Source organism: Antechinus flavipes, chromosome 2 (assembly GCF_016432865.1).
Source record: "Antechinus flavipes isolate AdamAnt ecotype Samford, QLD, Australia chromosome 2, AdamAnt_v2, whole genome shotgun sequence".
Taxonomy (NCBI): Eukaryota; Metazoa; Chordata; class Mammalia; order Dasyuromorphia; family Dasyuridae; genus Antechinus; species Antechinus flavipes.
Window position 1 is genome coordinate 662,901,949 of NC_067399.1, and position 15,259 is coordinate 662,917,207.

Here is a 15,259-nt window from a genome sequence, read left to right on the forward strand (position 1 = left end):
TGACCCTGGCAAGTAAAGCTTTTGCTCATATCTTTCTGCTCCAAGGGCACCGGAGCCTAGAACATCATTTCAGGAAGAGAACTCAGAGAAAGTTGAGTCCAGACCATCCCTAAAAAAGAATCCCCTTGAGTCAAGTGGTTATTCAACATTTACCTGGAATCCTACAATGAGAAGCATCTCACCAGTTTCTAAAGAAACTATTTTGAGATAGCTCCATTGCTGAGATATTTCTTTCCATTCTGCTGATTTAAACATCATGAAAAGACTCCATAATAGGAGTCAAGAGACCTGGCCTCTAGACTTGTCTTTTCTCCTGATTGCTGTATGACATCGGGCAAGCCATTTAATTGTTCCAGTCCATCCTTTCATCTATAAAATGAAGGATTTAGACTAGTCGCTCTCCAAGGTTCCTTCCGGCTCTAAAATTCTGCCCCTGAGGGCTCTGCGATTAGATCCAGGTAGTACCCAAAAATGTCATTTCATTAACTTAATGAGTCTCATATTGGATACCAGGGACAGATTCAACAAATAATTTCATCTGCTGAAAAGCTTAAATCCAGGTTTATACTCTTACTTAAAATTTAATTTTATTGTTATTTTTTTTAAAGAAAAGCAAGCTAAACAGAAGCACAATACCTGAACTCACTTAGTCTTTCTCCTCTGAATATAAATAGCTACAATGGATAAACATCATATCACTGGGTGTCCAACCTATTAAATGTGTTTCTGCAAAACAGTGTCCAACTCGATAAATATTCGAGCTATGGAGCCAACAAGTATTTATTCATTGCCTATTATGTTCGGGGCACTGTGCTGAGGACTGATGATGATGATGTTATCTGACTCTCTGTGACCCCGTTTGGGCTTTTCTTGGCAAAGATAACAGAGTGGTTTGCCATTTCCTTCTCCAGCTCATCTTGCAGATGAGAAAATGGAGGCAAATAGGGTTAAGGGACTTGCACAGGGTCACACAGATAGTAAATATCTGGGGCTAAATTTGAATTCAGATCTTTTGAGTCTAGGCCCAGAGGTCTATCCACTGTGTCACCCAACTGCTAAGGACTGGAGGTGCAAAAATAAAGGCAAAGGACAGTTCCTGATCACAAGAACCTCAGATTGTAAAGGAAAAGCCAACACACATGTTGTCTCTGTATAGACCCTACAGTTGGAATAAGCTGGAGGTCATCTCAGATTAAGAGTGACAAGGAAAGTCCTTGTCAGGGAAAGGCGTCTGAGACTAGAATATTGACCATGTCCAGGCAGATTTAATTTCATCCTCTGCCCCTTTGCTGTTGGTTTCCTCCTACTTGTAACCCATGGCGCAGAACTTGAAGTTGATGAGCGAAGCTCTCAAGGTTGGATGAGAATCTTTGGCTCTCCAGGGTTCAGTCTGGGAAGGGGCCCCACCATCGTACCTTTGTGGGGTTTTTTCATCCAATGTTTGCTTTGAGAATTCTCAGGAAAGAGCTGAATTATAATCTGTCTGGGTCACTAGAAATGTGAATAAAGGAGCCATCAGCTCCCGTGAGAGCGCTCAAGTTAACAAAACATAGGATGAACAGGACGGCCTCTATTTCATCACCAAGAAAATGGGGGGAGGGGGGGAAGTAAGCTAACAAGTGGACACAATTTTTCCTACGTGAATGCCCAAACCCACCCTTCCCCATGGCTTCAGTCAGCTCTGGTCTCACAGTGCCACCTAGTGGTCTGGTCTCCCCTTAGAAGGCACAAACTTGAGTTTGTTGAAGAGACAATTCTCCCAACATGTGGTGAGTGAGAACCACTTCCATCCTGCGGATACAGATCGATCTCCAATTTTACTAGAAGCCTAGACTTCCTCGAGAAAATTCGCAAGAGGTGGCTAGGAAGGCAATCCACTTTCCCACTGGATCTTCATTATCCAAAAAGAACTTGCAGTACTAATGAAGGGCAACTATCAAGTCTTTTTACTCTTTCGTGTGAAGAGTCAGTCTCTGGCTGCTCTTACAGGGACAAGGATATGCTCCTCTTCTCCCCAAAGGCTGTCACTGCCCAGGCAATCCCCCTTTTTCTTTCTAGAAGTCTGAGTTTTTGAATATTTAAAAAAATAGTTCTTAAATAAAATATCAGTGACTCAGTGCTGTCCGTGAATTCCGCCCCCCCTCTAAACAGGAGCCTGGATCCCCAAATCCCACTGCTTGGACACATGGAACCACATGATTGAGAAATCGTACGACAATGAGCCTCAGCTGCTGCCTTTTCAGGACTTGGAACCACGAGTCAAGACCAGCATGCTGCCATCTCTTGGACAAGAGGCTATGCTACTATCCTCCCTGTGTTGTGCCATGGTTCTCTTTTATTGTCCTGACTCAGTTTCCCTAATTGTTCTGCCTCAGTTTCCCTAAATTGTTCTATCTCAGTTTCTTTAACAACAAAAAGGAAACGGTTTTCATCTAGAACCCCAGGAGCAAACCAGGGTGTTCCCAGTTGAGTCAAAAGAGTCGGAGCTAATCAGGTAATTCTCAGTCAATGAGACACGGAGGCAGCTTCATCCTCTGCAATGTGTTGCTAATGGCCATGCTCTAGATGTCTCCCAATCTTCATGAAGTGACAATCAGTGGGTTTGCCCCTCCCTTCCATTAAGACACAACCAAAGTTCCAACCAAAGACCTCTCATCAAATCCCTTCCTTATGCACTGGTGAAGAGTTGCCTGAATTCCCTCTGGTAGAAGAAATGTTAGCTTGCTATGTGACGGGGCCGGCTCTCAGTCTCACCTTCATCATCCACAAAATGGGAAGTAGTAAACTACAGAAATTCATCAGAGTTAGAAGTACTCAGATTCCCATAAAGCTTGAAGGCTCAGAACCCGCTTCACCTACCTAAAACCAGTTAGAAATTCTGAGGGTCTCCAGCATGAGTTGATACCAATATTTACATTAATAGAGCACTTGACATAATGCAAAATCAATATCTTATTCTCATAACCACTTTGTAGTGTCAAGGAGAGTAAATGTATTATCCTCCCCATTTTATAGATGAGGAAATTGAGGGACTGAGTTAACTCAGAGGTCTCAAGATCACATAACTATTTGGCAGCAGAGCTGAGATCCAGACCCAAGTCTTCTCATTTCAACCAAGAGCTTTTCCATGCTAATGGGACACATACTATATATCATGTAACATACCTGGGTTAGGTCACATAAACAATTCTTTTTTTATGAACTTTACAAATGGATTTATTATCTTTAGGTTTTTCTCCTTTTCTCCTCTGTACTTCAGAAGAGAAGGCAGCTGGCAGGAACCTCAGAAGAACCAAATACAGCATTAGCGCATAAATAGGAAAGGACATTTTGTTCATGATTCTAATAGATCTATTAATAAAAGCCTATTGTATGTTTTCTCCCCCGGGATCATTTCTGGCAGGAAAAAACAAACAAATAAGGTCTTGTGGGCCAAACACTAAAACAGCTCCTCCAAGCCCTTCACACAGGATGTACGGTAATCATCGGCATTAAGCTGATGTAAAAGCCGGCCCTGAGTGACGCAAACGAAGGGGACTCGAACGGTAGGATTTAGCTCAAGTAGACTCAAGATGTTGCCTGCCATTGTGAGCAACTTTTAGGAACAACACAAGTGGCAATTTGGTGGGAATGGTAAAGAACACTCACCAGTGGCCCTGTCCTTGATGGGAATTATTCTGCTGAACTATTCTCACCAGTGACTTTCAAGAGAAACAAATAACAAAATTGATCTATTAAAGAGCTCCAATGGTTTGAAATTTCCTGGATGATGGAGATGGAGAGGTCAGGCCTTCCGGGGCACATAATTATAGCATCTGACCCCCTGTGTCCACCTCCAATTCTCCAACTTTATACTTGGACTTGAAGTAGAAAGTTGGGTATCTCAACTTCTGGGAATTTTCTAATTAAAAAAAAATTTGGACATCTTTCATTCTCCTGTCTCCTTTATTTTCCCATATATACCTCCTCGTTCCCTTCTCCAAAGAGTTATCCTTTATAACAAAGAATAAAAGAGGAAAAGGTTTGCCAAACAAACCACCCAGTCTGATGGTGTTCCACTCCCATAATCCCCATCTCTGGAGCTATGAGAGTCTACGGGTATAGAACAGCATAGTAACCATACCTGCAATTTAATTCGAATAGGGAACTTCCTCTACCAGTTCAGGTCGAAATCTTTTCTTCGATGGATAATGTTAGAGACCTGCCTGGGGAATTAAGAGGTTAAGTGATTTGCTTGGAGTCACCCAGCCAACATATATTAAAGAGTGTCTTGAAGCCAAGGCTTTCTGGCTAAAAAGTCAGCTCTCTATCGACTATGCTGTATGCATTTATACACGTGGAAAACTGCGTGTAATATTGGACTTGGCTGAGTGTGTTAATTTTACCAAGTTAATTGAACAACCTTCTCCCCTGCCCCAATTTAATTCTTTATTATATGGCCCTGAAATAAGAGGTGGACGTGGAGAGGAGTACACTGGAAAATACAGCTTGATCCCTATTATTACAAATAGTCAACTCCCTTAAAGCAGTCATATTATTTGAATTCAAACTGGAGCCAATTACCATATTTTATATGATTTTTAACTTCAAATAGTTCAAATTCAAACTCATGGGATCCCTGAGGGGATTTACCATTCTAGTTGTACAGGTGATATATAAAAATAGAAGGAAAAAAGGAGGTGAATTTTCTCCCCTCAAGAAGTTATTTTAGAATTCTTTTTGTCTTCTTGATGGAAATACCACTGGATTTGGAGTCATAGGATTTGGCTTCTCTATCATCCTCCTTACTCTCTGTGCAAACTATGGCAAGGGTAGAACTGTGAAGATTTCTGAACCTGGAGTCAGAGGCCTGAATTCTAATTCCAATCCTGCTCTTTTGGGTCTCTGTGATCTATGGCACTTGCAAATGTCAAATTTTGTGGCCTCAGTTACCTTAGCTGTTAAAAAATGGGGATTGGGCTTAATGACCTTATTGTCCCTTTAGTACCTTCGGCCTCAGTTTCCTCAGTTGTAATTTAAAGAGGTTCTAGAAGAATGATTTCTAAGTTACCATCCAGGTCCAAATCCAATGAGAGGCATCATGAATGTCCTAGATTAGTAGAGTTCCAATTGCACCTCTCTTATTAGCTGTGTGACCCCAGGAAAGTAATTTAGCTTTTGCCTCCATTTTCTTTCTTTCTTTCTTTCTTTCTTTCTTTCTTTCTTTCTTTCTTTCTTTCTTTCTTTCTTTCTTTCTTTCTTTCTTTCTTTCTTTCTTTCTTTCTTTCTTTCTTTCTCTTTCTTTCTTTCTTTCTTTTTCTTTCTTTCTTTCTTTCTTTCTTCTTCTTTCTTTCTTTCTTTCTTTCTTTCTTTCTTTCTTTCTTTCTTTCTTTCTTTCTTTCTTTCTTTCTTTCATACAGCCCACTATATTATTTTCTTTTTTTTCCCTGAGGCAATTGGGATTAAGTGACTTGCCCAGGGTCACTAGAGAGTATTAAGTGTCTGAGGTCACATTTGAACTCAGGTCCTCCTGACTTCAGGACTGTTGCTCTATCCACTGCACCCCTAGTTGCCCCTTGCCTCAGTTTTCTTAACTACAAAATGATGATCACAATAGCACCTACCTTGCACTGTTGTTAATGGTTAGCTGATAATTATAAAGTACTTAGTGGATTACTTGGCATATATTAACCATTTAAATGCCTGTTTCCTTCCTTCCTTCTACAGAATACCCCTCCCAAGTCTTCGAGGCATCAGTGAGATAATCTAAACACGGTGCTTTCCAAACCCCAAAGCACCATATTGATAGATTGATTTATACGGATACCACTTGCTATCTTTTCTGTGGTTCTTTGCCCCTTCTGTAATAGGAACATGAACCTTTGCTGTGGTGACTGGAATGTTGACAGATGCCATCAGCTTTGCTCTTCTCTCTGTAATATTATTTAGACTTATTCATCTAGATTTATTGGTCTCAAAGTAATTTGTATGATCAAATGTTAATCACTGAGGGACGATGATGGGCATGGGAATGATCAGTGGAAAATGTTATCAAATGAAATACACTCCCCATCTTCTGACAGAGAGCTGATGGATTCAAGATTAAGAGAGCTACAATAATAAGAGAGAGATACAACTTTGAGTATGGACAATATAAGAGAATTTGCTTTTCCTTTTTAATTTTTTTATTGGGGTTAGAAGGGACATAAAATAAGTGAAAAAAAAGGAGGATTTTAAAATGGGAAAAAATGAAATGTTTTATCCCTTGCCTTAAAAAACACTTCACAAGAGGTAATCCTTTGAATTAGTCCATTAATAAATATTCCTTCAGCGCCTACTATGTGTGGAGGACCATACTAAGCTCGGGAGCTACACAGAAAGACAAAAGGTGGTTTCTGCCCTAAAAGAATTCACATTCTAATGGGGAAGACAATATGCAAATATTTAGGTATGTAAAGTATAGACATCTAGTAAATGGAAGTCAATTTTGGAGGAGAAGATGGGAAAGGCTGGGGGAGGAGCCCAGAAAAGGCTGCTACACAAGTTTCAATATGAACTGAGTTTTGAAGGTAGCTAGCAAAAAGGAGATGAGGAGGAAGACAACGTATGGGGGATGTATGGGGACGATGTGGTAAAGAGAGAAATCACATGACTCATCATGAGATGCGATGTGTAGGATAAGCACGAATGGGAAACCAAGAAGAAAACCAAAGTAAGCCTGGGAAACAGGGAGCATGCTGATGCCCTTGGTCATTTGGAAGCAGGAAGAGTTGGGTGGGAGTGGGGAGGATGAACTCTACTTGGGATGTGTTGAGTTTGAGACACCTGTGGGAGCTTGTGATTCAATATGTCTCAAAGTCTAAAGGACCATTGGTGATATGTGACTAACTCAGGAGGGAAACAGGGGCTGGATTTCTGAATCAAGGAATTTTCTGCATGGGGATGATGCTCATGAGAACTGATAGATCAAATGGGAGAGTAGAAGGAAGAGAGAAGGATATCCAAAATGGAGCTGTGAGGGCCCTGGATTTTACTGGCACAACATGGATAAAGAATGGCAAGGGGGACTGAGAAGGTCAGAGCCATGGAAGAACCAAAAGAGTAGTGTCCTGAAAACCTGGAAGAGAGAAGAAGGGAGGGGAATCTATAGTTTCAAGTGCTGCAGAGAGCTGCAGGATGAGATAATGACGACAGAACAGACATTTATTAAGAACCTATCATGTCAGGAACTGTACTAAGCACTAGGAAGACAAATGAGAAAAGGCAAGGGATTCCCTGCCCTTGAGAAGCTTATGGTCTCGTCGGGGGAGGAAAAACATAAAAGGTGATTGAAAAACAAGAGGAAGAGGGGATGATGGTGATAGTGGAGTGGAAACCAAGCAGAGGAGCCAGTGACAAAGAAGAGCTTTTGGAGGAAAATGAAGGATTCTGAGCTCTCTATAAAAGAAACTATGGGAGGAGGTGGAGTTTTTATTTATTTGTTTTTGGATTGGTTTGATTTGATTTGATTTTTTTTTTGCTCTACCTTCCAATCCTCGAATCAGAGAAGCAGAAGAGAAGCAGGGAACTAATGAGATGTGAACCCCCAAAATGAAACAATCTCTCGGATGATGGATTTTCTAGTGATTAGATTACTGGGTGGGGAGAAATAGAGGGGAGGACATCATTTGTAGGACTTTTTTTCTACCTGGAGAAGATGTAGTAGGAGTTAGGAAGAGTGTAGTTTTAAGGATGAAACTGAATAAATTTCCCAATAAAAAAATTTACTTTCTTTTGTTACCTTTCTTGGGAAATGTTTTTCGCTCTATTCTGCAGCCCTATGATCAGAGGGGGCAAAAACTATTGAGGGTACTGGTGAAGTGTGAGTACCAAAGTGATGGCATCTCTGGGATGATGAATTTCCTGGTGATGAGCTTTTCCTAAAAGCATGAGGATGGTAGAGAACAGGTAGGAGACACAGCAAGACTGAACACCTAGGTGTCCGGGATTTTAACACAAGGAGATGGAGATGCTGCAGGAAACAGGAGTATCTTGAAGCAGAATTGCACAGAGAAAGGCTTAATCTGGAAAATCCTGACATAATCTTGAGCTACCATGGCAAGAATTATCAAACAGAATGGGGGTATCTGAATTTCAGGTACATTTGCAGCTTTCTAGTCCCAGAGACGTGCCAGGAAGGGAATGTAGCAATTTGCATCCATGTGGAGGAGAACAGCAGTACCCTGTGCCGGAGAGGAGCCTGGATTTCATGAGTGCTCCTTCCTAACTTTGGGCAGGGGCACGTAGCAGGGATTCTATCTCAGAAACTAAGTTTGCTAAGGACTGCTTTACCCCTTCCTTTATCTCTTTGCTCTGGGATAAGACCCCAATTCCAAGAATGGCATCTCAAATGGTTTGCCTTTTCTCACTAATTGTTTCCATTTCAATTCAATGTTTTACTTTTAAATTGCACATTCCTTGCCCTGGGCTGCTAGTGAGATGCTATGACTGAGTTTACTTGATCTTAAAGCTTCCCAGAATATCTAGCATATAGGCGCTAACCATTTGGGGCACATTTGTCTTAGAGGCAGCTAGGTGGCAGAGTGAATAGAGTGCTAGTCCTGGAATTAGGAAGATCCAACTTCAAATCCAGCCTCAGATACTTACCAATTCTATGTGAGCCAGAGCAAGTCACTTAATCTCTGTTTGCCTCAGTTTCTTTAAAATGGGGATAATAATAGTATCTACCTTCTAGAGTTGTTGTGAGGATTGAATGAGATAATATTTGTAAAACACTTAACACAATATCTGGTGCATGTTAGGTGCTACATAAATAGTAGCCATTATTGATATTATTATCATCATCTTCCAAATTACAAACTTTGTTGAATTAGTCAGTAAACCAGGAGAATTCTACAGTTCTGAATGAGTTGTACACCATTAAAAGGAATAAAAGGAAATGTATTGGAAAGATGAAACATTTCTACTTCTAAATTAGTGTTAAGAAACATTACAGTTTGGAAAATAAAACAATCTTTTCTGGAGAATGGATTAATCATTACCATTTCCACTTCTTTTTTTGTGGCATGTAAAACGTCTTGAGTAGAATTAATAGCCCTTTTTTCAAACTCATGTGTCTATCCTAGTGTTTTGATTTTCAGTTTTAATAATGGTTTCATGAAGTTAGAATTTTTATGAAGATTTGTTAACTAACATGGAAAGGATGTCAAAAACTCAAAGTGACTTGGGGTTTTAATTAATGAAGATCACATGCTTGTTCTGGCCAGCATATATGCCTGGAAAACTCTCAGGATCATAAGCTCAGAAATAATGAAAGAAAAAAAATCAAAGATGAGAAAAAAGTTATCTCCACCTGCAAGCCTTATGGAAAGAAAGAAGGAGAGAGAGAAAAAGAGAGAAACAAAGGAAGGAAAGAAGAGAAAGGAGAAAAGAAAATGAATGAAAAGAAAGGAGGAAAAGAAAGAAGGAAAGAAAAAAGAAAAAAGGAAGGAAGTAATTACAAAGGTAAGAAGGCAAAAGAAAAAAGAAGAGAACAAAAAATAAAAAAGAAAGGAGAAAGAAAGAGAAAGGGGGAAAAAAAGAAAGAAAAAAAAGGCAATCTTTGAATTAACCAGGTTGCTGTTATTCAATATTTTCTAAAGGGCCATTGGGGAATCTAGTTCATTGCCTCTACAGCAGTTTCTTTGAATTACATGCTTTTGGAATAGTTCAATTGAGGTTTAATGAGGTTTCATGATCTAAACAGCTTTAATGACTGAAAAGTAGGACAAGACACATAAGCGCTTTAATGAAAAAGAAACTTTTGAAGATTCAAAGTTGTAAGGACCATGGGTTACACAAAGGAAAAAAGTTCTAGGAAAAAGTTCCAAGGATCATCTATTACTAGTCATACATGACTAGTAATAGATGATCCTTGGAAAGGTCCATGATATCCCTGATGGGGGTATTCTCCTCTGGCTCTGACCACTGCCTCTTTGTGCACATCCATTTCTCTGGGAACTTGGTTAATTTTTGATTTTCATCCTTTATGCTATCCAGGATCTGCCCAAGTGCTGGAGACCTTTCTCTGGCTCTTTTCCTATCTTGTGGGTATCAACGTGCTGTTCTGGGGATCACTCTCATATTGCCACTTTTTTCATGCTCATTCTCAATCATTTGTCATAAACAACTTCCTTTTCTCCCATTGTCATTGGTAACATGCTAGACATTGATTGCAGGATGAAGGAAAATAGGGTAATAATTAGAAAGGGTCAAAGGGTATTAAGTAATAGCTAGAATTGGTTGGTTGGCTGTTGTCCTTGGTTCTCAAAGATGACCAAAATGACCTCAAGTTAATGGGTCCAACGGTGGCTGTTCAGACCCACACGATTTTGGAACACGGGTCAGACACAAATGCCTCAGTGGTCACTAAGTCACCGGGACATAGACTGAGATTTGGCAGCCATCCAAGCCTCTGATTTTAATGATGTGCAAGGTAAGAGTCAGAAAAGCTAAGGAACAAGCCCAGAATCACAAAGGTGATCAGCATCAGAGACAAAATTCTGGGGCAGATCCAACTATTAGCCCACTTGCTGTTCCTTGAAAGCGACACTCTTTCTTCCTTCCTTCCTTCCTTCCTTCCTTCCTTCCTTCCTTCCTTCCTTCCTTCCTTCCTTCCTTCCTTCCTTCCTTCCTGTGTCTAGAAAGCTCTCCTCATCACTGCCTCCTAATTTCCCCTCCTTCCTTCACGACTCAGCCCAAAGAGTACCCTTTCTGCCAGAGTTTTCCTTGGTTTTCCTAGCTGCAAATGCCTTCCTCATTCAGATCACACCTCCATCCACTCTGTAGCTAATTGTTATCTACCTAATTACTTACATATTGTCTCTTTCCCCCCTTAGACTACAAACTCATTGAGGGCAGGGACTCTCAATGAGTTTGTAGTCTAAGGGGGGAAAGAGACAACATGTAAGTAATTAGGTCTCTGTATCCCCAGGGCCTAGCAGAGTGTCTGACACCCAGTAAATACATAATAAATCCTTGTCGATAACCTGAATGACTGACTCCAGAGTTAGGGCTCTTTCCACTTTATCATACTGCCTCTGGAGCTCTGAAGAATAAGGTTTGATTCTGAACAAAGTAAAATCTCACAGGATAAAAATGGCCCAAGATGATGAAAGTTCAAAGAAATGAAGTTTTCTTTCATCCGTCTTCCACTGACATCTGTTGTTGATCCATCTGGAGCTCAGCTGGGGGGCAGAGTCTATTTCTGCTCTTCACAGAATTTCAGAACTGGAAGGGACTCCAGGGGTCAGCTAGTCTAATGGAAGCCGAACAGGAATCCCTCCCCAACATCTTTGCCATGGGTTCATGCAGCCTTTTCTTGAAGGCCACTAGTGAGAGAGAGAGAGAGCCCATTGCAACTCAAAGCAATTTGTCCTTCTTTGAGACAGTTTTAATTGTTAGAAGATTTGTCTTTTTATTCAGTCTAAATCGGTTTCTGTGACTTTTACCCACTGTTCCTCCTTCCTCTCTCTGGAACTAAGATCAACTAAACTTTTTAAAGTGCTTATAATCTCTAGAACCCTATTTAAAACGTGTACTGCTTTTAAAAAAATGTGTATATGATCATCATCCTTGTTATCTCATTCTTGTCCTTTTTGAAAGAATTCAGGCCAAAAAAGCTGCTAATCTCTATTTTAAAATATTTAACATTCTATTGATTATTAAAATATTTAATGTTCTATTGACAATTGTAAATGAGGAAAAGGGTTTTTTTTTTTTTTTTTTTTTTGGTAATTGCTACTGATTGTCATTATTATTTGTAGAGGAAGTTTAGTGCAGTGGACATCAAACTGGTCTTTTGTGAATGGCCCAAAGCTGTCACCCTAGAATCAGTCTAATCAAAAGCAGAGGATGTTCAACATCCCTGGAGTGGGAAATGTTGGGCAACAGGATTGTTTTTTAAGCAAAAGCAATTCGTAAAAGCTATTAAGACTCGACAGGGGTTAAGTGTGCTCTGTCAGTTAAATCAGGGACCCCTGGATTAAATCACATAAATGAAAATATCACTAAGTAGCTGATCTCTGATCAAATATCATAACCAACTTTAGTCTCAGAAGACAGAGGATGAAGCACATTTCCCAGATAGTGGTGGAAAAGCTGGAGACTGTGGTGACAGAATGGCACATACATTGTCAGATATGGTCATTGTGCTAGTCCATTTTGGTTAGTTGTTGTTTTAATAAGGAAAGGGAGTATGGGCACAGAATACATCAGGAAGTGATCATGGTGCACATAATAAAGGGAATGGATGATACTAAGTGGAGGAGGAAGTAAAGGAAAACATTTCCTAATGAGGGTTTTACAGAGGACTTTCCAATGTGGACAAACACATGCTTCAATAGTTCTGCGCCACTGCTGTGGCAACTTCCATTCATGCAAATGGTAACCCCCCTCTGCAAATCTTTTCCTCATCACCATCATCATCCTATATACCGTGTCACCTTCTCTCTGACTTCCTGGATCATAACTCCCTTCCCTGGCCACTATTCTATTTTTCTTTCTTTCTTTCTTCCTTTCTTTTTTTCTTTTTCTTTCTTTCTTTCTTTCTTCCTTTCTTTCTTTCTTTCTTTCTTTCTTTCTTTCTTTCTTCTTTCTTTCTTTCTTTCTTCTTTCTTTCTTTCTTTCTTTCTTTCTTTCTTTCTTTCTTTCTTCCTTCCTTCCTTCCTTTCTTTCTTTCTTTCTTCTTTTGTTCTTTCTTCCTTTCTTTATCTTTCTTTCTTTCTTTCTCTCTCTCTATTCCTCCCTCCCTCTCTCCCTCTCTTTTTTCTTTCCCTCCCTCCCTTCTTCCCTCCTTCCCTCTCTCCTTCCCTTCCTTCCTTCCTTCCTTCCTTCCTTCCTTCCTTCCCTCTCTCCTTCCTTCCTTCCTTTCTTTCTTTCTGCTGAGGCAATTGGGGTTAAGTGACTTGCCCAGAGTCACACAGCTAGGAAGTGTGAAGTGTCTGAGATCAATTTAGAACTCAGGTCCTCTTGACTTCAGGGCTGGTGCTCTATCCAAAACTTTTTTATTTTCAAAACATATGCATGAATTTGGAACTATGCTCAAAAAGTTATCAAACTGTGTGCATACCCTTTGATCCAGCAGTGTTACTACTGGGCTTATATCCAAAGAGATCTTAAAGAAGGGAAAGGGACCTGTATGTGCAAGAATGTTTGTGGCAACCCTCTCTGTAGTGGCCAGGAACTAGAAACTGAGTGGATGTCCATCAATTGGAGAATGGCTGAATAAATTGTGGTATATTAATATTTTTGTTCTGTAAGAAATGACCAGCAGGATGATTTCAGAGGGGCCTGGAGAGACTGACATGAACTGATGCTGAGTGAAATGAACAGGACCAGGAGATCATTATATACTTCAATAACAATACTGTATGAGAATCAATTCTGGTAGACGTGGCCCTCTTCAACAATGAGATGAAACAAATCAGTTTCAATAGAGCAGTAATGAACTGAAGCAGCTACACCCAGTGAAAGAACTCTGGGAGATGAGTGTGAACCATTACATAGAATTCCCAATCCCTCTATTTTTGTCCACTTGTATTTTTGATTTCCTTCACAGACTAACTGTACACTATTTCAAAGTCTGATTCTTCTTGTGCAGCAAAATAACTGTTAGGACATGTATACCTATATTGTATTTAACATAAACTTTAACATATTTAACATCTATTGGTCTACCTGCCATCTGGGGGAGGGGGTAGGAGGAAGGAGGGGAAAAATTGGAACAAAAGGTTTTGCAATTGTCAATACTGTAAAATTACCCATGCTTATAACTTGTAAATAAAAAACTATAATAAAAAATAAAAACAAATAATATAAAAAAATAAAAAATAAAAGTGATAAATTAAAAAAAATATGCATTGGATGATTTTTCAACATTAACCCTTGCAAAACTTTGTGTTCCAATCCTTTCCCTTCTTTTCCCCACTGCCTCCTCTGGATGACAAGTAATCCAATATATGTTAAACATGGTAAAAATAGGGACAGTTAGGTGGTACAATGGATAGAGCACCAGCTCTGAAGTGAGAAGACTGGAGTTCAAGTCTGACCCCCAGACACTTAACACTCCTAACTGTGTGACCTAGGGCAAGTCACTTAACCCCAATTGCCTCGGGGGAAAAACATAGTAAAAACACATGTTAAATCCAATATATGCATACATATTTATACAATTATCTTGCTGCACAAAAAAATCAAATCAAAAAGGGAAAAAATGAGAAAGAAAATAAAATGCAAGCAAACAACAACAAAGAGTGAAAATGCCATGTTGTGATCCATGCTCAGTTCCCACAGTCCTCTCTGGGTACGGATGGCTCTACATCACAAGATCATCGGAACTGTCTGGCCACTATTCTAAATGGATGCTGTTCTCCCCTATTAGAATATAATGATGATGGTATAACAACAATAATGATCACAGCATATATGTAGCACTTTTAGATTTACAAAGCAATTTATAAGTACTATCTTGTTTTATCCTCATAACAATGCTGGGAAGTAGGTGTTATATTATGCCCATTTAGTAGATGTGGAAACTGAGACTGAGAGCCCTGTATGGGGCCAGATCTATGACTGAGGTGACAGAGAGTTAAGTAACTAACTTCCTCGGGATTATAAAGAAAATCTAAGGCCAGATTTGAACTCATCTTCCTCATTCCAGATCCAGGGCTCTATTGCACCACCTAGTCACCCATGTAAGTTTTCATGAGAGCGACGGCTGACTCTCTTGTTATAAGCGATCAGCAGAGTGCCTGATAAGCTCTTAATGATTTTTAATTCACTCTTCATCCATGGTCATTAGCCAAATTACCCACCCCAGACATTGCAAGTCTTACACTGGGTCTCTGGTGAGGAGTTCCGAGAATGGTCAGACCATGAAAAAGTGACTGAAAGAAATGACCGGGGCTGCCCATTCTAGAGAAGACAGGAGTGAAGGGGGAACCTCAGAGATGGCTGCAAGAGTGGAAGAAGGCTTACCTACCCTGCCTAGCTCTAGATGCCAGAACCAGGACCAATGAGACAACCTTAGGTTCGGGGCTGGTTTAGACTAAGTGACATCTTTCCGCTCTGAAATTCTAATTCTGTGATTTCCTTTCTATGGCTGGATTTGGTATCAGAGGATTCTGGGTCACGTAAGCCCAAGTCACCTTGGGCAAGTCACTTGGAAGAGGCCATATGCTAAAATGTTCACAGCATTGTGTCAGAGGGACTATGAAGTCGTAGTGACTATGTATCCGACAAA